General features: G+C 38.4%; 1 pseudogene; it reads right to left on the bottom strand.

Moving 5' to 3' along the window:
- Positions 1 to 218: 218 nt before the first annotated feature.
- Positions 219 to 803, bottom strand: LOC103350710 (polypeptide N-acetylgalactosaminyltransferase 11 pseudogene; annotated as a pseudogene).
- Positions 804 to 15,957: the final 15,154 nt, after the last annotated feature.

The raw sequence follows: 15,957 nt of genomic DNA, 5'->3' as shown, positions 1-15,957 counted from the left end.
CAATCTTTGACAAAAGAACTAAAATGAATCCCTTGAGAAAGGACAGTCTCTTCAACAAATGGTGCTGGGAAAATTGGATCTGTGCATTCAGAAATACGAAAGAAGAATCAACCGTACACACACACACACACACACACACACAATAAACCTACTCAAAATCGATCAAGGATCTAAATCTATGACCTGACACCATCAATTTACTAGTGGAAAACTGCAAGTCATTGGAATAGGCAGCGACTTCTGGGATAATTAAATGAATGACAAGCCAACTCATTCCTCAACTCAACACTGTCACTGATATTTCCAATGCTTTTGGACTTCAAATTGGGTCTTTAAAAAAAGTACTGCTCCTTGTATTCATCCAGCCAACCATGTGTCAGCCTCAAACAGCTGTGTGTCATGGTGTCTTGGCCTTCAGGAGATCCATGTTTACCCTGTCCAGGAAAGTTGTCCTACTCTAGAACAAGGTATGATGAAGAGTTTACCTTCATACATCCAGAAGCAAAATTCTGCTTCCAAATTGTTTCATCCCCATTTCAAGTTCATTGAAATGTTGTACACTCATGGTAAATAATCCTCCAGACATTGCAGGTGGCTTTATTGGTGCAGTTGCTCCTTCTGTTCCTCCTTGCTCAGAAACGGGAATAAGGTCCCATTTGAAGTGTAACCTCCCAGTTTTACCGCCCATGAACATCAGGGAGTGAGCTGTAGGCAAATGTGTCAGTACTGATAATGTCAATCATCCGGCAAACCATGGTGTGCCAGTCTTTGTGGATGAAGATCAGCAATGGCTGCAGCCACATCACCCCTGATCGCCTTCATTAACAATCAGTCTCAATTCATAAGAGAATTTCCAGTGGTCTTTTTCTAGATCCTCAGTGTGATTATCAATCAAATCATCAATTTTGTTTGCTTGGAACTGTGGGTCTAATACTCAACTTGTTCTTTGAGTGAAGCAGGGGTAGAGTTTCCTTGGAAAGGGTTCATAGGATGCAGACCGTTTGATGGACACATTCATAATTGGCTGTGTCACTTCGTTGAAATAAACAAAAAGCAAAACTGTCCAGGTTGCAGGTGTAAAAATGCATCCATAACAGAAATACTGAACTGTGACACTTCTCATCATAGACCCAGCATAACTGAAGAGCCATCCTCAATGTCTAAAACACGGAGAGCCCAGGGGTCTGTGGCATCTTCTTTCCTGTCGCAGCCCTGGCCTGAGCTGCAGCAGCCTAACTTCCCAAATGCATCGTGCGCAGTTACTGCTTCAGCTCACCCAAGCCCCAGGGCCTCTCTTGGATATGGGTACTTTTTAGATCCTTAGTTCATCAACAAAGCATTTCTGATAACAACATCTGCTTTATGATATCATGTGGAAAGACTAATTTTAAAATTAAATGTAAATATATATAAAATATGTAAATATGTATTCTACTAGTACATATATTTAACATGGCAATACTAGGAGAAAGAAAACATTTCCAGTGAATGTGAGGATGAAAAGGTGTTCAAATCAGCAATTTCTCAATAAGTATAATATCTCTGAATTTCTTATTAAACAGGCTCACAACTATTTTCAATAAATGAGATATTCTTAATATAGGTAAAGGAAAAAATAACCATTGCATTTTATAATACAAGGTTCTTAATAAAGCAACTTGAAAAATTAATTGGTTCTGAGTATAATGATGGCCCCAGAAAGCAAATGAAGTCAGAATCACTAGCAAATCAAGCAATAAACTTAGATCTGTTGCACAAAACTGCAGTGGTTAGTTAAATTTTGGAGAGTAATTAGCATTTATTAAATTGCTTCATTGTTTTCACTTACTCTGCTATCTACTGTAGTAAATACAGGAATCAGACACATGCTCCTTTTTTAAGTCTTGTCATGCAGCAACATCACATATTTAAGAAATTAATCCAAGATCCCTCTAAAAGTCACATGTGAGAGTGAGATTTGCAGTTTCCATTTAATAATAAAGAAATTCTAAGTAGAGGAATGTTTAGGTCAACATCAAATAGGGAAAAATCTATGAGAAAATAAGAAGAGTGTTTTCATTCGTTCTTCAGATGAAACTCAAGAGCTTTGGGTTGAATCTTGTGCAGAACAAGTGGAGGCTTTTCTGAAAGGTTAGGTTAGGTGGAACAAAGTTACAGAAAGTGATTAACAGCTTATTACCATTCAACTCACATCAAGTCCACAGCAAAACTTCACTGCCAATACTAAAAGAGCGGAGTGGGACTGGGGACAAACTATGTGGTTTCTTATAATTACTCTATTGAAATATGATGCAATGTAGTGAGAAAGCTTAATGATTTATCAGAATCAGTACACACGCATTAAGTGTAACAGGAAGAAACTACAGAGCAAGAGGAAATTGGTTTCTTCTCCTTCCATTTCTTCCTTCAACAAGTGATTATTGATATGTTCTACGAATGCCTTTATTCTGAGTACCAGGAAAGAAAAGAGACATATAAATATAACATCCATATTGTCCTTTAGAGGATAATGCTGGGGCCAGCATGGTGGTGTAGTGGGTAAAGCCGCTGCCTGCAGTGCCTGCATCCCATATGGGTTGTGGTTCTAGTCCCAGCTGCTCCACTTCCAATCCAGCTCTTTGCTGGATTTTTTTTTTTTTTTTTTTTTTTTTTTGCCATGGCAGGTAGAGTTTATTGGCCTGGGATATATAAGGGGGACCCTTACCCGTGGTGGGGTTGAAGAGACTCTCTGGTGGTCACTTGTGGTAGAAGCGTGGGTTCTGGCTGTGTTGGATGAAGGGGAACCGAGGGCCGGGCTGGCTGGTAGCTGTAAAGCCTGACTTTCTTGCTGGCTGCATCTGGACTGGGAGCTGGGGGAAGGCAAGGAGTCCAGGAGCTGGATGCAGAGCCTGGGGGTGCATGGGGCGCAGGGAAGAGGAGTCTGAGAAGCCTCTTCTCCCAGAAGAAACTCCTGGCTCCTGGCTGCACAGCTCCAGCCCTTGCGGCCATCTGGGGAGTGATCCAGCAGATGGAAGACCTCTCTCTCTCTCTCTCTCTCTCTCTCTCCCTGCCTTCAAATAAATAAATAAATCTTAAAAAAATAGAATAATGCTGAATGAAGCTGACTCTAATTCAGATGGAACCATCTAAGTTCTGTTCCAGAAAGAATTACAAGGTAGCTGAACACCAATTCCTAGTAGAGAGATATAGATCTGTGGAGACAATTGTCTACTAACTCTACCACAAATAAGAACAGACTGAAAGGGGCAGGGGGTGAGAGGAGAGAGAAAGAGGCATTTCAGTATTGGGAATCTGGTAGATAAATCACAAGTATGGTGGAATTTAAATATTTATCAGAATTAGCCACCAGTACTCTAATGATTCTAGAGTAGACTAGCTAAAGGTCATATAAGGCAGGAGGTAAAGATATTGTGGCAAATGGAGTTCATTCTGTGTGTGTGTGGCACAGGCAGCGGGGATGGAGGAGCATTAGGGCCATACTACACACTTTACTTCTTATTCCTCTTAATCTGGAAGAAAACTTCACATTGATTTGAACAAAGGACTGACATAAACATACTGAAACTCTAATAAGAAAGTGGTAGAGGAAGAGTGGATTGAAGAGATGAAGTTTTGAAGTTAGCACCAAAGTAAAACTGAGAAGTCATGAGATCCAAATGAAACATGAAAAAAGATGAATCAGACAAGACACTTTCAAGAAAGAAAATGAGGTGAGACATATGAAGAATACACTAAAATAGTATGTGTTTTGGTGGAATTTAACAGAGAGGAGGGTTAAGAAATGGTGCTGGCATCAATATAGCTAGTCTCCTTTTGTTTAGCAGGTGCAATGAACTACATGATTAAAACTTGCCATTACAATTGTTTGATATTGAATACAACACTGCAAATTAGAAAAAAAAAAGAAATCAAAAATAAATTTAAGTGGTCCCTGATTTTTAAGTCAAAAAAAATTTTTTAACAGGCAGAGTTAGACAGTGAGAGAGAGAGAGAGAGAGAGACAGAGAGACAGAGAGAAAGGTCTTCCTTCCGTTGCTTCACCCCCCCAAATGGCAGCTACGGCCAGCACGCTGTGCCCATCCAAAGCCAGGAGCCAGGTGCTTCCTCCTGGTCTGCCATGCGGGCGCAGGGCCCAAGGACTTGGGCCATCCTCCACAGCCTTCCTGGGCCACAGCAGAGAGCTAGACTGGAAATGGAGGAACCAGGACAGAACCAGCACCCCAACTGGGACTAGAACCTGGGGTGCTGGCACCACAGGCAGAGGATTAACTTAGTGAACCGTGGCGCCGGCCTTTAAGTCAAATTTTTACACTGATATTATTGTTGTAGTTTTCTGAAGTGATATCAAAAATCAAGAACATAAGCTGTACTTAAAAGCTTTTATCATTAAATTGAGCCAAAAATAACCTAGTGCACTCTGTTCTCTTAGCTTTAGTAGATGCATCCTCAGACATCAACTACACTTCTATGTAATGTCATTACATGATTAAAAAATCAAAATCTAGAAGATTTTTTACTCTAAATTTAGGTTAATTAATCAATTGGAGTTAGAAAATAATAACAGGATTTTACAACAATAATTATAAATATATTTAGTTTCTATGTGAAAAAAGCTGTTTTAAAAATTAAGTCATATTTTAAATTCATACACTCACTGTTTCCCTGAAATTTGCCTCCTAATATCTATCATGAAAACCATGATACACCTACCTTTTAAAGAACATATATGAATGCAATTTAAATGTAATTGCATAATATGTCTTAATTGCTTGTTTAATAACTGTCAGACCTCAAAAGATTACATAAATTAAGTATGCAAAATACATTAACTCATTTATTCCATTCCTTTGATAGTGCATGAATATTCTTCATTAAAAGTAGTGCTCTTTCTATTCCAAATTTAAATCATGCCACCCTTTTTAAAAATATAAGTAACAACATTATGTTGTTAAATGAATTGTTTTACAAGGCTAATTTTATGAGGTAGGATGAGGGAGAGGAAACTTGTAAATCACTGAACTCTGAAAATATCAACACTGCTGTTGTGGAACAGCTGAATAAAGCCACAGTTTGTGATGCTAGTATCCTGTACCAATTCGAGATCCTGGATACTCCACTTCCAATCCTGATTCCTGCTAATGCACCTGGGAGGGCAGCAGAAGATGGCCTATGTACTTGGGCCCCTGCAACCATGTGAGAAACAAGGAGGGATTTCTGGCTCCTGGCTTTAGCGTGGTTCACACTTGGCTGTTGTGGCCACTAGGGGGAGTGAAACAGGATGGAAGATCTCTGTTTATATCTTCTCTCTCTCTTCTCAGTCTCCCTCTCAGTCACTCTGTGTATCAAATGAATAAATAAATAAATAACCTTTAATAAAGTAAAATAAAATATCATGTTATACGTGAATACATGATGAAATGAGGTAACACTTTGTCAAATGATATAAAATAAGAACGTGAAATAGTCTTTTATAATACATTTTGCATTAAGTAATGCAAAGCAACTTTCCAGAGATAAAATTGGTGGTAACTGCTGATTTGATATTAGTGGTGAGATAAAGAGAAACACTATGAAACATAAAAAGATTTCTGATTTCAGGCTTCTGAGTAGACATGGAGTTACCTATGATATAGGACACAAACATATGCATAAGAGAGAAAAGAAAACATGGAGATTATACCCTAAGAACATATTGCTCCCAATTCTTTTGTTTCCCAATCAAATGAACTCCTCTGCAGCTACCAAAAGACTTTTCTGTACCATTAATATGCATGGAGTTCCTTTTTTGGGCTTCAGACCTCAACCTACTCTCTTCCAGATATACTCAAGATACACCAGTGATGTTTTACGTATATTGTGCACTTCCAAATTTTAAAAATATCTTGTGAACGTGAAATGCATTATTGTGATAAGTATATGACCTAGCAATTAAGACACTGGTAAAGACACAGGCACCCCACGCCAAAGTTTTTGGGTTGGATAGCCAGCTCCTGCTAAGTGTGAATCCTGAGGGGCAGCAGTGATGGCTAGCTCAAGTACTTGAGCTACTGCCACCATTGGGGTTTGTGGGTTGAGTTCCTGGCTCCAAGTTTAAGACCTGACCCAGGCCTGGTCGTTGCAGGCATTTGGCGTGTGGACCAGCAGAGGGGTACTCTCCCCATCCCCCTCAGTTTGTTTTTTAAATATTTATTCAAGAGACAGAGAGAGAGAGAGAGAGAGAGATCATTCATCCGCTGGTTTACTCCCCAGATGACCACAATGGCGAGGGCTGGGCCAGGCCAAAGCCAGGATCCAGGAGCTTCATCCAGGTTTCCCAAGTGGGTTGCAAGGGCCCAAGCAATTGGGATATCCTCAGTTGCTTTTCCAGGCACATTAGCAGGGAGTTGGATTGGGAGTAGAGCAGCTGGGTCTTGAATAGCACCCATATGGGATGCTCGCTTTTCAGAAGGTGGCTTTACCTGCTATCCACAAGGCTGGGACCTCAATCTTATGTTTTGAATTGCAGCTTAGCAAAAGTTTAAGTAACAGGGACAATTGTAATACTCCAAATTTTACAGATAAATACTGCCTCACAATTTTAGCTCACTAGTAAGATTTAATATTATATATTAAGTCTTCTGCTCCTAAGCAGACATTCTTTTCTCTCTTCTTGCTGTATCTCCCTTCATCTACCTTTCAATTAAAATGAAAATAAATACAAATTTAAAAAGAGTGCCATGATATTTTAGCATAATATGTATATATTGCTTGCAATTCTTCCAGAAATAAATTGCTAGAGTTTTATTTGTATACCAGATATAATCAATGGTCTTATATGTAAAATATGCCATTTTAAGAATGCATTTTCGGTTCCCACCTTAGAAAAGTATGACTCTTGCAATCTCATAGTTATTTTTCAAGAAAAATATGTTTCCAAAAAAGCTGAAATGAAAGAGGTTGTTGATATTTGCTTTTCAAATTTCAAGTTGATGAAGATAACACTTTAACAATTGAGTTCCTTATGGAAATATATTTCATCAACAACAATTTCACATATGACATGCAAATGTATTTAACAAGTGGTATAACCAAGCAGAGTGTGTAGAAAAGAGTTGTATTCAAATGTAGGACAGTTGTAAATTAGATTTTGTGATGATACTTTGTGAATGATATGACTTTTCTGAGAAAAATGTCAAAACTCTTAGTTCAATGATGCACTACAGGAGAAAAGAAACTGCTCCACATTAAGAAATTCATAATCAACATGAAATATAAAATTAAATGAGTAAGATTAAATGCTGAATAATAAGATGCAGATGATATAAGTCCAAATGAAGAATACTTTATTAAGTTTGGACATTAGTTATGGGTGTTAATTTCCATTAAAATCAATAGCATTCACTTGAATTATTGCAGCTTTTAGGTTATTGACAATAAAATTACGATATTGAAATTTTTTAATTTAAAACATCATTTAAATTATGTGAAAGAAATTATTTCTGTTAGTTTGCAAGAAGATGCTTGGTTAAGAGGGACTAAATGGGGCCAGTGCTGTGGCATAGTGCGAGAGGTTGCCGCCTGCAGTGCTGGCATCCCATAGGGGCGCCAGTTTGAGTCCTGGCTGCTGCACCTCTGATCCAGCTCTTTGCTATGGCCTGGGAAAGCAGTAGAAGATGGCCCACGTCCTTAGGCCCCTGCGCCTATGTGGGGGACCCCGAGGAAGCTCCTGGCTCCTGGCTTCAGAGCTGCACAGCTCTGGCTGTTTCAGCCAGTTGGGGAGTGAGCCAGTGGATGGAAGACCTCTCTCTCTCTCTCTCTCTCTCTCTCTCTCTCTCTCCCCCTCTCCCCCTCTCCTCTCTCTGTGTGACTCTGACTTTAAAAATCTTTAAAAAAAAGAGGGACTAAGTGATATCAAATGTTCTCCATAAGGAAGGATAATCAGTAAGTTCATTAATCATGATTCCATTGTGAAAACTTATTCTTTAAATAAGAAGATGGTTTTCATCCTATTTCACAATGGTTACTGTTCCTCTTCCCTGTCATAGCTAATAAATGATGTTTCTAAGCCCTCTACTGTGAAAAGTTGGTGGGATTCCTCAAGATAAAGCAAAGTATTGGATCCCTAAGTCCATGTTGCCTGGGAGTTTCCCATTCATGGTAGGAATGGCCTCCAGCCACTGGGTAAAATTGCCTTCACACAAAGTTACCCTCTAAGTGCTTCAGCCAGGGCTCTGTTCCAGATAAGCAGGTCCCAGCTGTGATTCCAGCTTTACGACCTTTGATGATTCCTGGGTGCTCATTGCATTGTAACTGCAACTCCTTACTGTGCCCAGAGAAGCTGTTGATATTTGTTTTGTTTAGCTTATTATTGTTGTAATGAGGAGAGTAATGACTTTCAAGTCTTTTCATTTCGGAAATGATACTTGAAAGAACTTCCACTTTGACTATGACATTGTCTAAATAAGATCGGCGTTGGAGCCTCAGGTGATTACTGACGCCATAAATAAGAGTGTCAATTGTTAAATCAACAACAGGAGTCACTGTGCATCTACTCCCCATGTAGGATCTCTGTCCTTAATGTGTTGTACTATGTGAATTAGCGGTATAACTAATACTCAAACAGTACTTTACACTTTGTGTTTCTGTGTGGGTGCAAACTGTTGAAAACCTTACTTAGTATATACTAAATTGATCTTCTGTATATAAAGATAATTAAAAATGAATTTTGATGTGAATGGGATGGGAGAGGGAGAGGGAGATGGGATGGTTGTGGGTGGGAGGGAGGTTATGGGGAGAAAAAGCTGCTATAATCCAAAAGCTGTACTTTGGAAATTTATATTTATTAAATAAAAGTTAAAAAAATAAGAAAAAAAATACAAAGAGTGGGAATAAGAGAGGTAAGAGATGTGCAATTCGGGACATGCTCAAGCTGACTTACCTCAAACGGTAGAGTTAGAAACATACCAGGGGATTCCAATTCAATCCCATCAAGGTGGCATGTACCAATGCCATCTCACTAGTCCCAGTGATCAATTTCTGTTCACAATTGAGCGTAATGATAGGACTAAGAACCAAAGGGATCACATAAACAAGAATAGTGTCTGCAAATACTAGCTGATAGAATCAAAAAGGGAGAGAACGATCCAACATGGGAAGTGAGATACACAGCAGACCCATAGAATGGCAGATGCCCTAAACAGCACTCTGGCCTCAGAATCAGCCCTTAAGGCATGCAGATCCGGCTGAAAAGCCCATGAGAGTATTTCAGGCATGGAAAGCCAAGACACTCTGGGGAAAAAAAAATAACCTAAATGAAAGATCTCTGTGAGTGAGATCCCAGTGGAAAGAACGGGTCATCAAAGAAGGAGGTACCTTTCTCTGAAGGGAGGAGAGAACTTCCACTTTGACCATGGCCTTGTCTAAATATGATCAGAGTCGGTGAACTCAGGGGGCTTCCATAGCCTTGGCAGCTCATGACAAGAGCCTAGGGTGATTACTGATGCCATAAACAAGAGTGTCAATTTGTTAAGTCAACAACAGGAGTCACTGTGCACTTACTCCTCATGTAGGATCTCTGTCCTTAGTGTGCTGTACATTGAGATTTAATGCTATAACTAGTACTCAAACAGTATTTTTCACTTTATGTTTCTGTGTGGGAGCAAAGTGTTGAAATCTTTGCTTAATGTATGCTAAACTGATCTTCTGTATATAAAGAGAATCGAAAATGAATCTTGATGTGAATGGAAGGGGAGAGGGAGTGGGAAAGGGGAGGGTTGTGTGGGGGGAGGGACGTTATGGGGGGGAAGCCATTGTAATCCATAAGCTGTACTTTGGAAATTTATATTCATTAAATAAAAGTTTAAAAAAAATAAATAAAAACAACCTACCCTCTTACAGTTCTCATTTTGGGGAGACTGAAAACAAATAAATTAAAAGCATTGTAGGTTGAATAATGATATGGAGAATTGCAGAACCCCACTGACAGAACATGAGTCATGAGCTAAACTCTGGATATAAGAGTCTGATGAACCCAGCTACCAGTCTTCCTGTTCTCCTCTTGGGAAGAAATGCACGTAAGAGCTTGGAAATAAATAATGGGAACCCAGAGAAACAATAGGTAGCTGTATATCCACCACTGTGGTCAATCATTAAAAATTAGACCAGCAGAAATGGCAAAAACATGATTCTCTCTAGTGTAAGAGAAATATTCAACATTTTTTCAATCTTTCTCTTAACATAGAAATCCAAATCTCCTTTAATCACCAAATTCATTGCTGAGTGATATTATTTCATTCATAAGTTCAGTTGGAAAACTTTGATATATTTAGTCTCAATAAACTAATTTGTGTGAACTTATCAACACCTTATGTAAATTAGTAAGTGAAGAATGAAAAGTTTGTAATTAGTATATGGTTAGAATTATATCTATGGGCTATACTCAATCTGTTAAAAACTAATTAAATAAATAAATATACATAATGAAGCAAGAAAAGAACATGCATATACATAGTTATTAAGTTCTCTATTCTGGGTAGAAATTTGTCTTGGTGGCTAGCACTCTCCTATGGATGCTCTTAATGCATGTTAGACTGCCTAGGATTGAATCTGGGTTTGCTCTCAATTCCAGCTTTCCACCAATGCAGACTTTTGGAGGCATCAGGGGATGACTCAATAGTTTTTGCCTGTGCTCCATGTAGAAGATCCAGATTGCATTCCTGGTTCTGGCTTTGGCCTGGGTCAGACCCAGCTCTACAAATATTTGGTGAGTGAACCAATGCATGGAAGAATTCTATCTCTCTGTTCACCTTTCAGTCAAAATCAGTCAATGTCTCTATTTTCCAATGAGTCACAATAAACATAGTTTGCATTGTTGACTTACTCCTTCTACTGAGCATTCATTGTTACCTTGTCATCAGTCAGTTTTAGAAGGCATAGAAAGGGCAGGAAACATTACTGGTTCTGTATTTTCTAGTGAGTTGCACTAGCTTTCCAAGGAGTTTTTAAAGTTATTTTCAAAGAGGGAAAACCTTCTGAGATTCAAATGTATAGCTGCTCTTCCCATCATAAGCCTTATGTTGTTGCACATTTTTACCTGTTGGACATTTTGCCTGATAGAGTATTTCAACAATAATGCCAGAAAATATTCCTAAAATAGGCATCTTAGATGAATTTTCCGAGTTGTCTGAGTTTGATTTTTATTGAAAGCTTCATTCTTAAAATATACTTTATTTGGAAAGCAGAGATACAGTGAGAGAGACACATAGAGACAGCTGTAGTCTGCTGGTTAATTCCCCCAAATCTGATAACAGCCAGGGATGGACCAGGCTAACACCAGCATCATGGAACTTAATCTGAGTCTCTTTCAAGGATGATAAGAACACAACTACTTGAGTTATCACATGTTTGTAGAAAGCTAGGGTGAAGAACAGAGCTAGGACTTGGACCCAGGTATACTGATGTGAGATGTGCGCATCCCAAGAGGCAGCTTACATTTTGTGTCAAATCCTTGTGCCCTACTGACAGCTTCTTTGCCAGGCTGTTGCTGGTGCTCCTGGCTCACATTCAGTGGATCCATGTTGCTACAGACAGAGCTTTTCACATCAGCTTTCCCTGAGCAAGGCCTTTTTCTACCTGCCTATCATTCTTGCTACTGAATATCCAATAGCCAACAGCAAAGTGCAATACCAACTCATTAAGAGGGCTTTATGTCCCAGGAGAACCACCCTGGTAGCCACACAACTATAGTTGATCTTTACAGAGATGAGAAAGATTTATCTTCTTCATTTTTTGAAAAAGATTTATTTATTTATTTGAAAGTCAGAGTTGCACAGAGAGAGGAGAGGCACAGAGAGAGAGGTCTTCCATCAAAAGGTTCACTCCCCAAATGGCTGCAACAGCTGGAGCTGTGCCAATCCCAAGCTAGGAGTCAGGAGCTTCTTCTGGGTCTCCCACACAGGTGCAGGGACTCAAGGACTTGTGCCATCTTCTACTGCTTTTCCAGGCCATAGCAGAGAACTGGATCAGAAGTGTAGCAGCCGGGACTCGAACTGTCGTCCATATGGGATATTGGTGCTTTGAGCCAGGGCCTTAACCTGCTGCGCCACAGCGCCGGCCCTGAGATTTATCTTCTTGAAAACAGATCTTTGTATAGATTATTTTTCTCCTTATGCTTGCCATGCTTTTGCAAAATCTCCATCCTTTGACTTTGCACATGCTTTGTTTATTATAATGATGTTCAAAGGAATTCACGGTGGGGAGGAGATCTAGAAGTTATTGTAAAATGTCATGTCTGTGAAGCCCATATGTTTGTATGCTGCCACTGTAAAAGAAGGCAAAGTATTTTTTATTCTTCCTATCCCAAAGTCTCATGCAAATTTTTTAGCAGTGTAGGAATCACATTAGGCACTCTTTAAAAAAGTGTGATAAATAAGAGGATTGTAACAAGAATTTCTATTCCTTGCCATACAAGAAAAATATACAGGAAGTTGTATAGATGAACACCTCCTGGAAAGTTTTGGTCTGATAAGGGTCATGATTGAAGCTACGTTCAAGTTTCCTGTTCCTATATTTATTGCCTAAGTCAGGTCCTTCTCTTTCATCATCTACAAATTTCAGATAATTTGTCTTAACTGGCTTTTAAACACAGGAACTACATTCAAACTTTAAAATAGAAAAAAATATTTTCTTGGAAATTGAGCCCTTCAAAAGAACCATCCCAAATTTTTCATTAATAGAAAATTGGTTAATTAGGTATTCAGGATTAAGAAAATAGGGTTTAATGACCCAGTTTCTGCATACAGGATCACCCTGTGAAGTCGCAAACATAGTTTTTGGCATATAACATAAAATTGATAAGGAAGAGAATACAGAAATTTCAAAGAGGAATATCTGTTACAGACTGGAGATAAAAAGATTTGAAGACAATATATTGGGTTTGTTGAATCTTGAATGATGAGAATAAATTAGGCAGTCAAAGACAAACAGGAAATATGTTCAAAGAGGAATGCAGAGTAGATGCTAATTACAACAGTGGAAACATATGTTCTTATCAGGGAGCAGCAAGCAATTTCTATTATAAGTAGGTGGTTGGGGTGAGATGGGAGACATTCTAGTCTCCAGGGGAAATTTGAGGCTGTCTTTTTTCCTGAAGAGGTTAAGCTTTGTTGTATGTATAGGAGAAAATGGACTACTCAGCAACAAAACTGGGACAGAGTTAGGTGGAACAGAATGTTTTCCAAAAACAATAATCAGTTATATCTAGAACTAAAAGGACCACTTATTTTTTTAAAGATTTATTTTATTTATTTGAAAGGGTTACAGAGAGAGCTAGAGACACACAGAGAGGTCTTCCATCCACTAGTCTACTCCCCAGGTGGCCGCATGGCCGGAGCTGTGCCTATCTGAAGCCAGGAGCCATAGGCTTCTTCCAGGTCTCCTGCACGGGTGCCAGGGCTCAAAGACATGGGCTATCTTCTACTGCTTTCCCAGGCCATAGCAGAGAGCTGGATCAGAAGAGGAGCAGCTGGGACTAGAACCTGCACCCACATGGGATGCTGGTGCTTCAGGCCAGGGCTTTAACCCACTGCGCCACTGCGCCAGCCCCAAAACGACCACTTATTTTTTTTATTTCTCTTTTTTTGACTTTTATTTAATAAATATAAATTTCCAAAGTAAGCTTTTGGATTACAGTGCCCACCCCCCATAACTTCCCTCCCATCCACAATCCGCTCCCTCTCCCATTCCATTCACATCAAGATTCATTTTCAATTCTCTTTATATACAGATCAGTTTAGTATATATTAAGTAAAGATTTCAACAGTTTGCACCCACACAGAAACACAAAGCGTAAAGTAATGTTTGAGTACTAGTTATAGCATTAATTCACATTGGGCAACACATTAAGGACAGAGACCCTATGTAGGGAGTAAGTGCACCGTGACTCCTGTTCTTTACTTAACAGTTGACACTCTTGTTTATGGCATCAGTAATCACCCTAGGCTCTTGTCATGAGCTGCCAAGGCTATGGAAGCCTTTTGAGTTCACCAACTCCGATCTTATTTAGACAAGGTCATAGTCAAAGTGGAAGTTCTCTCCTCCCTTCAGAGAAAGGTACTCCTTCTTTGATGGCCTGTTCTTTCCACTGGGATCTCACTTGCAGAGATCTTTCTTTCTTTCTTTCTTTTTTTTCTTTGCCAGAGTGTCTTGGCTTTCCATGCCTAAAATACTTTCATGGGCTCTTCAGCCAAATCCCAATGCCTTAAGGGCTGATTTTGAGGCCAGAGAGGACCACTTATTTTTATTTACTGGTGTTATTTGCCTTAAACTACTCCAGTTCAAAAAAGCTCTATGGTAGGGCAGTTCTAAGTAACCTAGAGAATATATACAACCATGAACAACGTTGAATAAGCTTGAACAAGGGTGTCAAGCAGAACCTGGAATAAAAAGCAGGCAGTTCCAAGCTACAAAAGCTTGTAATTCATTTGGTTGTGTTTGTGGGAATCTATACTCTTCTGGTGGCTCATCCCAATCCCATGGTATGGGTTATTAGGAAAAGTTTTATGGACTGCTTCCTAGTGGTCTAAGGCACTGTGCATTTTTTAGTAATATTCTTCATAATAAATAAAATACTTTTTAGAATAATAAAAGTTACCACAACGAGGAGACACATCAAATAGCTGAATAATTTAGGTTCATATAAATGGCTATTTGATATCTCCAAATAGATAATGCTCACCATAGTCAAAGGCTTTATGAAAAGGGTCTGTTTAGTAGTACTAATTAAATAACAAAAGAAGTAATAGTGAATAAGATGAAAAAGAATTGAAATCTAAATAATGAAGCTATTTCAAGTAGAATATGTGATAGTATATGTGCTTTGCCTAAAATCTAAGTTCTTGAAGGAAATTGTATACTTAATTATTACTAAAACATTTTGGAAAGTTTCCTAATGTAGATAGAATTAATGAATGGACTGAATATAAAGTGTGTAGATATGGGGTATGTATTTGTGTGTCAATGTCAAGCATAGGCTTGGCGATACTCCATCTACAAAAATTAGTCTCAAAACTAAGGATTTAAACTCATGTTGGAGTTTTTGATAATAAATGTATACCATGAAATATTGCCCTGAGAACTGTTGAAAGGCTCCTATCTCTATCTAATTTTGAGCTTTATCATCAACAGATGCTTAGTAGAGGTTTTCTTAGTAAAAGATGGTTTTATATTATAGGCTGTAAAAATCACAGTTCAAAATTACCTGAGTAAATTTATTTTCTTTAACAAGTGCTTTATAAATATTCATTTAAAAAGTCATGTTTATAAATTGAAATGGTCCTTTGTAAATGTCCAATTACAATCATTTGACAAGTATAAATACACTTTGTGGCAAACAATACCCTGATTTATGCAGATCCCATTAGATATCACTATGAACTCTAATTATCCTACTGGACTATAATTTTGCCTGCCCAGTCATTCATAGAGTTTAATACACTCAGCTGAGACTGAATATTTGAAGCTGTTTCTTACAGTGGCAATGATGTATGTGTTGCCACCCTTTCTAATTCTGTTTTCACTTGAATAAATAATCTCAGCTAGGACCTCATTCATGCCATTTTGCTTCACTTAACAGGTCCAACACAAAATAAGAATAATATTAATAGCAGTCATTTTTGTTCAGTCTAAAGAAATACTTCTTTGTGATCTTTGTTGGTATTTTTTTCTTTGTAGGGTATTTATTCATTATAGGTTAAACATATTTGTGGTTAAACCATTGCCTTGATGAAATAAATTACCCCATATATACATACATATATATGTATATGCAAGAAATTGCAGCGAAACTATGAATGACAATTTTGAACAAAAACTACATATTTATTTATCTAAATTCAGGACCTATCACACCTCTTAACTAGATAGATAAAATCAGTTCTTACAATTTAATATTTCTATAATAGCTAATACTAATGTGTAACC

This window comes from Oryctolagus cuniculus, chromosome 8 (assembly GCF_964237555.1).
Source record: "Oryctolagus cuniculus chromosome 8, mOryCun1.1, whole genome shotgun sequence".
In the NCBI taxonomy this organism is placed as follows: domain Eukaryota; kingdom Metazoa; phylum Chordata; class Mammalia; order Lagomorpha; family Leporidae; genus Oryctolagus; species Oryctolagus cuniculus.
The sequence above is the reverse complement of the archived record's forward strand: the minus strand, read 5'-3'. Positions and strand labels throughout refer to the sequence as shown.